General features: G+C 41.7%; 1 protein-coding gene across 4 annotated transcripts in view; it reads left to right on the plus strand.

Annotated features, from left to right (window-relative positions):
* The first annotated feature begins 2,188 nt into the window (after nt 1-2,188).
* src (v-src avian sarcoma (Schmidt-Ruppin A-2) viral oncogene homolog) overlaps nt 2,189-14,246 on the plus strand; it is a 36,787-nt gene continuing 24,729 nt past the window's right edge. For 3 of the 4 annotated variants that reach the window (XM_074643370.1, XM_074643372.1, XM_074643371.1), the window contains exon 1: nt 2,189-2,540. The gene's annotated coding sequence lies outside the window, so the exon portion shown is untranslated. The remainder of the gene's footprint in view (nt 2,541-14,246) is intronic. The other variant, XM_074643373.1, reaches the window with a different exon arrangement.

A 14,246-nucleotide genomic window follows, 5' to 3' on the forward strand; every position in this document is an offset into this window, starting at 1 on the left:
AGCTGTTTATATTTATTTCTCCTCTTAAAGTGGATTTAAACAGAAAACTGTTTCATCGTTACTTCTCTTTTTTTTACTTTACACATTATAGTCCCAGAGGGAAAAACAGTCAAAGACTTATAGTCCACACTTGGTAGACACCAATATCAGTGACAGAATATAGGTGTCATACCACACAGGCAGAACGAGAACAATACAGCAATCAGTGGTGGAAACTAAGGAACTGCAATTTTAAATTTGACTTTTTAGATTAAAATTTGACACAGATTGTTGAGGATTAAACTACCCGTCAGTATTTGAAAGAGTTCATCCTTTGATTTGTTTCTTCCAACATGCCAAACAGTGCATGTTGGCTTACAAGACAACAATTACATCAGTTATTACATTGGTTTTCAAAAGAAGATCACATAGAATAGCGCAATGTGTGGGATTTGGTTAAAGAGATAGTTCAGAGGTACAGTAGTTTTAGGCTTTATTAAGCTATTTTGGCTCAATTGCTAAGTGTCTGGGATCAAATAACCTGGTCATGATCCCATAGGCATCCAGGAAGGAATTCAGCTAAACTAAGCAAGTAAATTAGACTTAAACTTTATTAGATTTGTCCTATACATACAGGTATTTACATTTTATTACATTTGTCATATACATACAGGTATATACATGAAATTTAACCTCTGCATTTAACCCATCCGTAGGAGCAGTGGGCTGACAGTAGGATAGAACTGCCAACCTTGCAGTTGAAGGATGACCACTCTACCCACTGAGCTATAGCCGCTTAGGGTGCCTTCTTTTTACGCTTCGTCTGAGGGGAGACCCCTACTGTACAACATCAAGATCACAAAAACACATAACTCATAATCAGGAATGCCTTTACATCTGCCGACCTCTGGTAAGGTACCAGTTCTTAATTTTAAATAAAAATAATTAAAGAAACTGACAGAGACCATTCTGCTGCCCCATGAGTACTTCTACTTTTGAAACTTAAAGTACATTTTGTTCCTAGTACTTTAACTTAAAGGTGCTATGATAACACTACCATTCAGCCACTAGATGTCGCATTCTCCCTCCCCCATTCCATTGCATTTACTTTACAACAAGTCGTTGCAAGGCACTTACCGTCATTTATCAGTTTTTTTCCCACACTAACTGACGACCCAGAGATACCAGGTGACCAAATGGGAACCAAATGTCAGATATTTTCCACAGAGATAAACAAAACATTAATTTTGCACCTGCCAAAATTTCTTAAATGACTTATTCATAATATATAATCCACAATATATATATATATATTTTTTTTTTCAGGAAAAGCCATGCTTTTATTTGGCACTGTAGATGTTATATATATAGAGAGATATATATATAGAGATATATATAGATATCTAGATATAGATATAGATATCTATATCTATAGATTTATATATTTGTCTACATGAAAACGTTATCAATAAGACGTTTAAGTAAATTCTGAATGCAGGTAAAAGATCTTCGACAACCACTTACAGCAACACTATACAGCACCAACCTGCAGTGTTTATACAGGTACAAGAATCCTATGTAAGAAACGAATGTTTGCAGAATTGCAAACAAAAAATCAACAGCAGCAAACATTAGGCTTTACACAATACTGTCTACTATGCAGCACTATGTTAGTGCTATGAGTGTTTTTTATATGCACAAACTAATGCTGACAAAAGTATGTATTGGCTGTAAATCCTGCAACTCACTGCAACTTGTGTTACAGGCATGCTACCTCATTTGACCAGTAGGTGGCATCATTGTGTCACAAAAGTACAAGGAAGCTTATCATAGATAAATTTTTTATTTTTACCACGAAATGATAGAAAACATGTTTACTGTCTTCAATATCTTAATTCGCCTACATTATGGCTACAGTCACATTTGAAGTCAACACTGTTGATGCAAGAATCAAAGACTTTCTATTTAAAACTGATGTGAGATCAGATGTGAAGCTGACTGAACTGTTAGGCACAAACAAAATCACAGCATGTAATCTAAAAAAATATATAACTGAGCACACTGAGCAGCCACCTGCACCCTCAGGTGACACTTCACCATGAAACCCCATTCACCTAAATCAGGTCTCGATTTGTGTATAAAAACAATCTGACCAATCAGAGCTCTACAATCCGCTGGAGGCCCCGCCCCCTTACTGCCTGTAACATCACGTCCCAGTGTTTTGGTCGGGATTTGGTGTTCCTGCACAGCAGCTAGAAGCAGACTGTCTACGGGGAAGCTATAGGTTTACTGTACATATGTTATAAGGCAAAAAGGGGTTCTTTCTTCTTTAATAATTCATTTTATATGTGAATGAAAGATGCATTCCCCGTCATGACCTCACCCTCCACTTGAATGGGATTCCTCATCGCCTCCCTGTCGCTCCGACTGTCTCCGCTGCTCCTCTCTTCTAGGATCTGTGCGCTTTTTGGTTTCTCTTTTTTTTAGCTCGTTAAATGGTTTGATGCGAAGTCCTCCGATCTGATCGACGACGACAAATCTCCAGTAGCCTGCACGTCAGGGTGAGTAGCAAGAAACTTGTTATTGTAGTGACTTCAGCAATGACAGGCAGAGGCAGACAGACAGACAGGGGTTGATTAAACATTAATGAGGGGTTTGATCTCTACAGTGCTACAAGATCACTCTGTTGTTTGAACATTACTTTAGACTCTAATTTTATACCACTGTGACCTAAATCATCACTAATAATTTGCTCTGTATTGACATTTATTAACTTTTTTTTTTCTTCAAATATAATTTTGCTCTGCTAATAATCAGTAGAAGGGTTAGGGTCACACTATCATTTTATCACTTTGTGATTCACCCAAAATCACTGTTTTACTGGCAAGAGTCTGAGAGTTACAGTGACTCATCAGGGCTTCTTCTTTTTTTTTTTTTTTTTAAAGATACAAGCTGCAGCCTTTGATTTAGGCCACATATACTGCACTGTACAGTCCCTGTTTCTGCAGCACTTTTGGGAGCATATAGATAGAGTGCACTGTGCATATCCTCGATTTTAAGAGAGAGAAATGGCTCCCTGGGTGGAAGCCCTTCACATTACAATCTGAAAGCTGGCAGCTGTAGTGGCTCTGCAGTGAGAGTTTTTATGGGCTACCTGCTGTACTGGTTTATGTGTGAGTGAGAGGATCAGAGCAGATGAATGAGACATCTTTTTTTTTAACAGGACTTGCTTGTGCTTGTTCACCCTGAATGCCACAGATTTTCCTTCCTCAGGATCCCACACAGTCTAAAGACACGGCTGTCATATGCTCAGGATTAGTCTCTCCCACTCGACATGACTCAAAGGCCCAAATATTGACTCTATAATGTGATGGCGACTAATAATAGAAAAGACTAGCATAGACCTCAGAGTAATTGTATAGTCTGTAATTGGTGTCCTTGAGCACATAGATACAGTACATGCTCGTCCAAATAGTTTGTGACTTAACATTGTGACATTGGCCTGTATGTACTGTACACATCAGCTGATCCAGGATCAGATCTGCTAACTAGACCAGATTTCCTCTCTGAGACGTCACTATATGACACATTTGCTATCATGACAGTTGAAACATAACACACACACACACACTCACAAATTATCAAACCTGCTCTGCCACTATTGCAGTCTGTTGTCGCAGCCTTTTGATCTGCCTAAAACCCAAATATTGTGCATAAACCCACAGTGGATTCTAGCTTGTTTGTCTCTGTAATCCTTTCTGAAATCTGAAACATTTCACCAGAGAGGCATCAACATATATATTTTATTGAAAATTTACATTTGATTGTCAGTAGTGCATTAGACTAATCCTCCGCAGATTTTGCGTGTGTTTGTATTATTTTTTTCCTGAAGGAATTAGGGTGTTTGGCAGCACGCAGGCAAAAACATATTATGTCCCGTGCATGGATATAATATCCTTAGATGTGTATCAGGCCAATGAAATGCAAACCGGATGAAGCCCTGTTATAAAGCCCGTATAAACAACCCATGGTGTGCGTGATGTCCAGTTTTGCTTTCTGTTTGGTTTTTATCATACATTCTGCTAAAATAACACATCTAACATGGTCACAAACACCCAATTTGACTGTTATCAGGCCATTAAATAGGCGTTATCAGTCGCTATAAGCACCATAGATGTGGGTCAGTAGGGGCCTACTACGTTGTAAAAGTTAAACTTAAAAGCAGCACGTTCTAACATGTTGTAAAACTGAATGAAACCTCCTTTTTTGAACACAAACAAAAAGGCTTCTTTAGGTTTAGGCAACAGAACTACACCTTCTTTAGGTTTATGCAAATGAACTAGTTTAGGGAATAAAACTACAACTTCTTTAGGTTTAGGCAACAAAACTACAACTTCCTTAGGTTTAGGCAAATAAAAACACTTAGTTAAGTTTAGGGAAAAACATTGTGTTTTGAGTTAAAATAACTATGAACACAAAGACAACTACACGTTGTTGGTTTAACACGGCATGCAAACTCCGGTCTCTTTGGTGAAAACTGGGTGTTTTGTGTCATATCCTTCGCTGTCATGTTCTTTTATACCTTCTTTCGGTGATCTACCATGTGAATAGATGATAAAACCTACTTATGGATGTAGTAGGCCCCTATTGACCCACATCTATGGAGCTTATAGCGATTGATAACACCTATTTAATAGCCTGACAACATCACAAAGGTTCATGATGGATACTTCCACCTACTGTAAAGCCAAGACAAAACGTTGCCAGTTTCACCACATGCATTCTGCACCGGGCAACGCAGCCAACCAGTGTGTGCGAAGTGTTTCTCAAAGTGGTACGAGATGCTCCATTGTGCCAGATTTCAGGCTCCACAGAGGGGACCTAATGCTCCTTGGAATCCCATGAATGCTCCCCAGTGAAAGCTGTACATGTTTATGTCAGCTCCGACGCCATTGGTGGAAAGTGGCTCTTGGGGCCGAAATTCCTGCTAATTGGCAAACGTGGACTGGCGGACCCTTTGTCCCCCCTTATACTGGAGCGGTCTGTCTGTCAGGGTGATACACTGGGGCCTGGCATCAATGAGCCGCTTGTTTCCTCCGCAGCTATCCGGCGCAGGAGGAGGAGTATCGCGGCTTTAAGACAAGTCGCTTCCACTTTCAGAAAATTGCCTTTTGTGCACCTATTCAGTAAGATGGAGGGGAACCATTTAGGGGTGGTCTATAGAGACTGTTTCTCAGGCATCTCTGGCCAAGCACTTTGATAGTGATGTGTGTATTCGCCTAGTCTGCTTCGAAGTGAACTGAGCATTAAAACAGACTCTGCTCTAGCTGGCGGTTTGCTGAGTTCATCATTTGATCTAGTGAGTGGCCCACTTTCCTTTAGGTCAGATGAGGATTAATTGGCATTGCGCGCTGAGGACATATTGTAATTGTGATACTATAAAGAGGAACTGGTTTATTGGCTGGAGGAATATTAAACTGCAGGGCAGAGGATGGCTGTAAACGAGCCCTAGTAGTAGTAGTAGTAGTGTGCCTCTTCTTTGTTAAAACAACACATTATTCCCCTTTGGCTTCGGAGTGCTTAACAAACAAAATACTTGTCTAATGCCAGTATCAACCCCTCTTCAGTTTGCCAATGAGATGTGCGATATAAACTCCGAAGGGAGAGATACACGAGAAGGGGGGGATTGAGATTTGTGACGGCTTCCCGCTGACAAAAGCCTTTGAATTTTTCATGTGGTAGCTACTAAACTTCTGTCGCTCTGGCCCAGATTTGGTGCTAATTAGTGCCCGGCCACTTTCAAGGGCGCACGGCTGAGCATGGGAATGCCAGTGCCACCTGTTCTCTCACTCTGTCTCACATCTCTGCCACTTCCTGTTGGGCTTTATCTGTCTGTCTCTCTCTGTTTAAGCTTTATGTGTCAGTGGCCTACTTTTGTGTCACTCGTTGTTGCCTTCTTTACAGTGTTTGTCGGCCATTAGCCTAAAGCGGCGGTTCTCAAACTTTTTGGGGCCAGGGACCACTTAAAGGGGAGGAACCTTTCCATGAACCCCCTCATAATCGTAACACCCATTAAGCATAATGCTTAATCGCTTTCCTGCCAAGGGTGACATGAGAAGTTCAATACCTCTCTCATGCTCATGTGCTAATTATGAAGCTAGAGCCCAGAGTTGATTAGCTTAGCTTAGCATAAAGATTGGAAGTAGGGTTGGAGAGCTAGCCTGGTTCTCTCCACAGCTCAAAAATCCATGTACCGGCAGCTCTAAAGCTCAATAATGAACATGTTTCATCTTGTTTGTTCAATCCGTAAAAAAGTAGAAATCAAATTTGTGGATATACGGGAGTTACATGCTGTAACTATTTCTTTTCCTACTAGTCTGGTCCAGGGGTTGTCAAACTTTTTGGGACCCCTTATAGGGGAGAACATTTTCCAAGGTCCCCCTCATAATCGTAACATTGATTAAGCATAATGCCTACTATCATTTGTACTCTTAGATGCCGTTGAATCTATTTGTATTCTAAAACTTTTCCTAAATACTTCAGACCAGTTTGATAGTAATAAACAGAAACACATTTCAATTTGAATCATGTAAATACCACGTTTTTCCCTGAAATGTTTGGGTGCTTTGAAGCTAATCAGATGGTGTTTTTCCATTTAGCTAGTTTGGGCTTAGCATCACTTGTCGATACGGACTGACTTAAATATTTCTCCATGCTGGCCAGCTAGCTAGCTGGCTAATAAACTAAGCTAAGCAGCAGCAGGAATGGTTCGTTGCACCCTGAGTGAAATGACTGATTCATGTCAGATTGACGTGATGTGTCACAATCATATCAGAGTTTCTATTTTAGTTGTTCCAATACCGATACCGATACTGATACCGAAAACAGCAGCCTTCACTATGCTGTCGCCCTGGATGTGTCATGACTGCCACTGGCAACTAGTTTTAGAGCAGCGAAGATGAACTGATTGCAGGTAGTTTGTCATGTGATGATAGTAAACAACAGCTGTGCGGACCCCTGGGGGTCCCCGGACCCCACTTTGAGAATCACTAGCCTAAAGGTTTCACTTCCATGCTAGTTCTACTACTAGATGTATTCACTGTTCATTGCACCCAGTAAAGGCAGTTGAATGATAATGATGCAGAACTGAACATATCCCTCCGAGCTCTCTGCGCTCGCCGCTGGCCATTTGAATAAAGTATCTGATAGTAGTTTGATACAGGCAAACAGAGGAGGGCTTGTATCCTCCCAGGATCCCTTGCCTACTTCCTGTCCCTCCGCTCTGGGAACAAGCCAGGGTGACACACAGGCCACGCATCTCCACTCAATCCACCCACTGTTGCCGTCTCTGTGGAAAAAGCAACCGCTCTTGCACCCTCATTCCCATTGCTCCGTGCACGTTTCTTTCTTGCGACAGGAAAAGCGTCTTTGGCATTTAGAAGGATGCCTCTGTGTGTGGCTTTGTGTAGGCGCAGCTGTGTGAGCCTGGTCAGGATGATGAGATGCTGGGAAGAGCTCATGCTGCTCTCTCCCCCCCTTTTAAAGCGCGAGGCTCTCCATCCTGTGAGAATCACTGCAGTATATATTGACATGGGAGCTTTTATGCAGATTGTGTACTTGCAGAAGAGATGATTGACCACGTCAGCCCAACCTCTGCCCCGGTCTTATAATCAGACCAAAACTGAATAACAGGAACATATTTGTGTGGAATTTCCCATTTAAAAATTACATTAAATGATGAGGGTAAACAACATGACAGATCAGATCCTCTCACTATATTGCTTTGAAAAGCAGAACCAATGCCTGAATTTTATTATTACTGTCCTTACCATGGTCATCACTACACACACTTTTATTTTATGCCTCTGCGCCAGCGACAGCTGTGGCCTGAGGCATTATGTTTTTGGATTATCTATCTGTCTGTACGTACATAAGTCCGTCCGGTCCATTCTCGCAATATCTCAGGAATGCCTTCAGAGAATTTCTTCAAATTTGGCGCACACATCCACTCAGACCCACGGATGAACTGATTACATTTTGGTGTTCAAAGGTCAAGGTCGCTGTGACCTCAAAAAACACGCTTTTGGTCATAACTCAAGAATTCAAATTATAAAATAGGTGTTGGTTTACTGGATACCAAACCTGTGACCTCAGTGATGCTGAATGACTGAACCCATGCTGGTTCTATGAATGTAATTACAATCTCCACAGGTTGTCCGGTAAGAACAGGAAAGATAGTGATGGGTCAATTAATCCAGTTCACACACACACATGGATGTAAACTGCAACTTGACTGGTTGGCGGAGGCATACAACCGCGAGGCGTTAATTCTAGTTTTTCAAGCAAAAATGCAAAACATTACCTAGAGCTTCTCAGTTGCAATGAGTTTCTCCTTTTCTCTGACTTATGTGACAGTAAACGGTTTCAGACTGTTGGTTGCACACAACAAGCGATTTGACAATACACAAGTGTGGCATTTTTCACGATTTCCTGATGTTTATAGAACAAACAAGAAAATAATTGCTAGAATAATCCATAATGGAATCATTGCATGACTGCTGTATGTAAGTAGTTGAGATTTACAATTTTGCATCAATATTAAATGTCCAATAAGAAGGGCTGTCAGTCAATTAAAATATTTAATCGCGATTAATCGCATGATTGTCCATAGTTAATAGCAAATTAATCGCACATTTTTTATCTGTTCAAAATGTACCTTAAAGGGAGATTTGTCAAGTATTTCATACTCTTATCAACATGGGAGTGGACAAATATGCTTGCTTTATGCAAAAGTATGTATATATTTATTATTGGAAATCAACTAACAACACAAAACAATGACAAATATTGTCCAGAAACCCTCACAGGTACTGCATTTAGCATAAAAATATGCTCAAATCATAACATGGCAAACTGCAGCCCAACAGGCAACAACAGCTGTCAGTGTGTCAGTGTGCTGACTTGACTATGATTTGCCCAAAACTGCATGTGATTATCATAAAGTGGGCATGTCTGTAAAGGGGAGACTCGTGGGTACCCATAGAACCCATTTTCATAGCTGTTAATCGATGGGCAACAAGCAAATACCAACATTTTTGTTCTTGACACGTAAATTCAAACTAAAAGATGTATTGTTATTATTACAGTATTTTTCATTATCAGCACCTTTGCTCTACCTTTTTGTATCAGAACTCAGCTCAGGATCTGTTTCCTCTTACCTCTGATGTGAGTCTGGATCAGATACAGAACAGGGCCGTCTTCCTCTTCCTCAGCAGGGGCAGTTTAGTGAACCCACCCTCCTGTATTTTACGGAAAGCTCCAACCACACCACCAACTCTCTGCTCTCGTTCACCGCTTCGCCGCCCTGCTGAGTCGCATTTGAATATTGAAAGCAGCGCCTTCTGAACAAAGGGGTGGTTTAAAAGAGATGGAGGAAATCACTATAGTGTCGGGGGGGTCTCTCCCTACAATCTGTTATGGAAATGTCGTGGCTGGGAGCAGTTATGTTTTGATGATGAAGCGTGACATGGGCACATTTTAAAATTTTAATGCCCAACCCTGGCGGGTGTTTTTTTTCCTGCTGCTCTTATTTGTTTATCTCCAAGGAAGCAGGGCTGGGATCTTTGTGTCTGGTTTTCAGTTTGAATTCAGCCAAAGCAGCCATAGAAATGTTGATACAGCGCGCTTTATTTATACTTCTGCAGCTGAGATGGTGCTGTTCCCTTGCTCTTAAAATGTTTCGCAGGTGTCTTTTTTTCCCCACGCTTGAATATTCTGTTTTGTCAGTGAAGCATGTTTTCCGAATATATATATTTAAAAAAAATAATAATAGAGATGTTCTTGCAGACACAGAAATGCTCGACACCCTCAGCATGCATTTGATTTTGTGTTGACAATAAGCACAATCTGGCCCAGAGCCCTTCCAAGGCAGGGTGAACAACCACAGTGTGTGACGCGACCTTGACTCGCATTCTTGTTCTCACAACGTACGTGGCTGCTTTCCCTGACAGACGGTAAAAGGGGAATGTGTTGGGGTGGGTGGCATGTGTGGCTCGGGGGCAGACCGGGCATCTGACGGTGTCTCTACCTGCTCCCCGTACATTCCTGCTCTGGGCCGTGTGCGAGCAGGAGAGGAGTTGGGACTCGCCTTTTTCCTCCACTCTGCATTCCTCAGCCATGACTGGGCTCAGTCGCAACTGCTGCAACTAACCTGGGAATGTCACAATGCACACCTGGCTCACTTTCTCACATTTGAGCATGTTTAAATGGTTATTATGCCTCTATATACACTGTGATCAAGCATTTTCTATTGTATTTGATTTGCAGAACTGCTCTTTTTTGTATTGTATAGATGTATGTATTTTATATACAGTATATAGTCCCCTTGGGTTGGGCCTTAGATTTCTGGGCTGCAGGGATTTCTCTTCCTGCCTGGCTGCACTGATGAGAAGTTAAACGGTGAAAGCCCTAGGTTACTGAAGCATGAGGCACTTGGGCGTCTCTGTGGACTTGAGCAGATCAAATGCTGCCTCTTTGAAATGTGATGAGAGGGGGTGAATTTAAAGGTTTGCTATCACAGAGCTTGAGTTCACTGTAGGCGACATAGCTGAAGCATTAAAGGGTAACTACTCCCATTTTCAAAATCCCAGCCCAGTCGCACAGCAGTTCGTGAAATAGTCTTATGTATTGATTTGTGTACATATACACAAATTAAAAAAAAAATGTCATGGTAGTCAGCACAAAATCAATTTGTGTGCAATCCACGTAATTGTGAACCAGGAAGTATAAAGAGGAGGTCGGAGGTCGGGGTGGGTGGTTGGTTCAAAAAACACAGGATTTTCGCCCAGGAGACCGGCATTCGTGTCCCCTGTGAAAACAGAAGTCAAAGTTGATTCATTTGTGACGTAACTTCCGTACTTAAGTTACGCCACTGCTGGTGTTATTTAAGCCCAAACCCAGCCACACCAAGTTGATCTTTTCCTGATCCTAACTAAGTAGTTTTGTTGCCTAAGCCTAACCAAGTCGATTCGTGTCTATGTACATGAATCAAATAGATTAATTTTGGGACTATTTCACAAACTGCCATTATTCTGTTGAAGTGTTCTTAGTTGTGAAACAGAAAAATGTTCCCATATACTCAGAACATTCCATTGAGTGCTCTTAAGGCCCAGACACACCAACCCAACAACGAAGAACTAGCGGCGGCGAAGGCCGACTGTTAAGTCGCCTCAAGTCGCTTTTGTCTTGGCCAAAAAGTTGCATTTGAACTCACCGCAAAAACTAGGCCGACAGACGCTCACCAACGGCCCCAAGCTGTCCGACGGCTGACCGTCAGGGCCTCTAGTGTCATCTATAACATCTCTCCCAATTCATTATCTATGAATGAGCGTAGTTCCCCTTTAAAACATAGGCCCATATGATATATTGCAGAAGATTTAAAGCGCATTTTGATGGCTGTGTCTCTAGTATCTTTGTCATGCAGCATTACCAGCTAAAGAGCTTCTCTTGTTTCTGACTGTTTCCCCACCCCTTTGAGTCGACTACCAGTTCACTAATATTTGGGAAGCAAGAAAAGGATGTTTTTTCCTCCTCATGTGACATATGGCTGACACATCAGAGGAATTGAAACCCTTTATTTCCACCTTTTTCCTTTTGGAAATCTCCTGAAAGGATTTGAGAAATGATGGGGAAAGAGTGCTAGAGAGAGAGAGAGAGTAAGACTGGGAGAAGGGGGTAGCCAAAGCTCTTGAGGATTATCTTTTTCTTCTCCTCCATCTCACTCCCCCTCACCCTTCCCCACTTCTCGTTTGAACACATGACCGCAGCTCATCAGTCTCAGTTCTCCTAATGACCATATTTATACGAGAGCAGAGCCGAGAGAAAAGGATATAAAGCTGATGTCTGAATGAAGCAATACAGTAGTGAAGTATTCTGTCTATTCTTGGTATTTTAATGCGCCACCGAGGAACAGCTTCTCTCTATCAACACAATACAGTGAGCACCCGCGGGTCCCTGCGCGGCAGTCACGGTATACTGTGCATGCCACAGATGCCTCACATCTCGTAGTTTCTCAGGAGGACAGATAGCTGCTGCTGCTGCTGCTGTTGGATTGGATGCGTGTCTGTATGCATCACAAGTGATAAGGGAACAGCTGAGAGACCTTGGGCTGTGAAACAGGGCATGTGTTTTAACATGAGGTTGGTTAATGGTCTGTTTGACATGAAGCTTTCCCCTCCTTTCATACAAACATGAAACTGTAGAATGTTTTAATCGTGCAACGGTAACTATTGGTTAATGTGCTGGCACGGGTTTGCTGTTTTGCAACAAACGTGATGAGCTAAGCGGAGGAAATTACAGTAATGTCCTCCGTCTGTCTCGTCTAAGCCGTGCCTGTCACACCCAGTCTAGGAAGGTTAGGCGAAGGTCTCGGTTAAATCGGGGGACTACTTTTTGTGCGAGTAAGTAGGCCCTTTTTTTTTATTTCCTTGGTCTACACCATTTGAAGAGAACATAGTGACAAGGGTTTCAAGAATCTCAGAGGTGTGGGTTTCAAAGCAGGACACAATTGACAGGAAAATGTGTGAAATGATTCTGGTATGAGGACACAGAAAACCACACTATGTGTAAACTCGTACACTCCCAGGTGCAACTAGACTCTGTACTGTATGACTTGGTTCAGATAGGTGTCATGTGGCTGGACTGGTCTGGTCTCGTCACTGAGGCGGGGAAGATGTTATATGGCATGTCTAGATGTGTCCCACTGTGACATGGCTTCTTCTCCATATTTAATCACAGTGCTGCCTGTGGAACTGGGAAGTGTTGGGCTCATGTGTTGCCGTGTGGGATTTGGGATAACGTTGGGTATGGAGTGGGTGGAGTGGGTGGAGCTGGTTCCAGATGAGCTGAAGCAGAAGAGGGAAAGGAGGAAGAGATTACTTTAGATGAATTATATTCAGGGGGAAAAGGTCTCGGTAGAGTCCACCTGTGCGTTCCAATACCCATGCTACCATACAATTTAATATGCCAGAAAAACATTTAGTATGTCCCAATACATAGTAGGTCAAATACAGTATGCCAGAAATACCAGAATGTCCTACTACATCCGGTCACATTTTGAAGTATGCAGGCAAGCATACTTTTCTGGCTACTCACAATCCTCAAAAGATATAAGAGGGTCAGAGTTCAAGGCGCAATGTTATGATTTAGTAGTATGTCCCAATTGTATGCATACTGCAAGCAACAGTACGTACTTTGTAATGGCAGCTGCAGTACATATTAAAAGTAAAAAGAAAAATGCATGCAATTTGGAACGCAGCCCACGTCTCTTCCTGTTGGCTTAGCTTAGCATAAAGATTGGAAACAGGGGGAAATAGCTAGCCTGGCTCTGTCTGATGATTCTCATCCTATTAGCACCTGTAAAGGCCGTTAAACATCGGGAGAGTGACGAATAAACAACACGAAAATGCGAAATTGCCTGCGAATATTTTGCATCAAAACTATTCATATCGGCAATGATGCGAAGTTGTGACAGTTTCATCACTTCAATCAATAAAAGGACCAACTACTGGTATCCTGTTGACCCAGAGCAGCGTCTGGCAGTCTGTTTGAGGTAAATTGTTGTATAGCCTAAGCTACTGTAAGCTAATTTATTGAGTTTACTTTTAGCGAAATGCTCAGAGTGAATTTGCGTTGTGTCTGGTAAACAGTTACGCAGTGCATATGTCTAGGGCTGTTATTGTGAAAGGTAAGAACGGGAGGAGTGTATCTGGTATGTGCTGCCTTTGTCAAGGATGAAAGGAGTAATAAGTTTGCAAGTCTAGTTCGGACTACAGAGCCTCCATGTTGCTGTATGCTATAGTGTACATATTGAATATGTCCGTTCCACACAACGTGATTGGTTGATGCCTATATTTTGCGGTGCAAAAGCTAAAAAGAAATCGTGTTTGTTCCGAAAACAAAATTACGTTACTTTTTCGCCACATAATATTCATGTTATGTGTGAAAGTACTCATGACAGAAACAACAGTTTGAAAAAATATGACGTATGAATTAATCGCATGAAAAAAATCTCACTAATCAGCATTTATTTATTCCGTATTTTGTTTATTCCTATTTGTTTAATACATACAAAAACCAAAGTGTAAAAATGACTAAGGTTGTCGAAGTCACTGCTCCTGTCCAAGTCCAGCACATAACCCCCCGTAAAACCATGTTTTTACACTAAATAAACGAGATATAACATGTTTTAGAGGTGCTGGAAAGCAAAT

Source organism: Sebastes fasciatus, chromosome 8 (assembly GCF_043250625.1).
Source record: "Sebastes fasciatus isolate fSebFas1 chromosome 8, fSebFas1.pri, whole genome shotgun sequence".
In the NCBI taxonomy this organism is placed as follows: Eukaryota; Metazoa; Chordata; class Actinopteri; order Perciformes; family Sebastidae; genus Sebastes; species Sebastes fasciatus.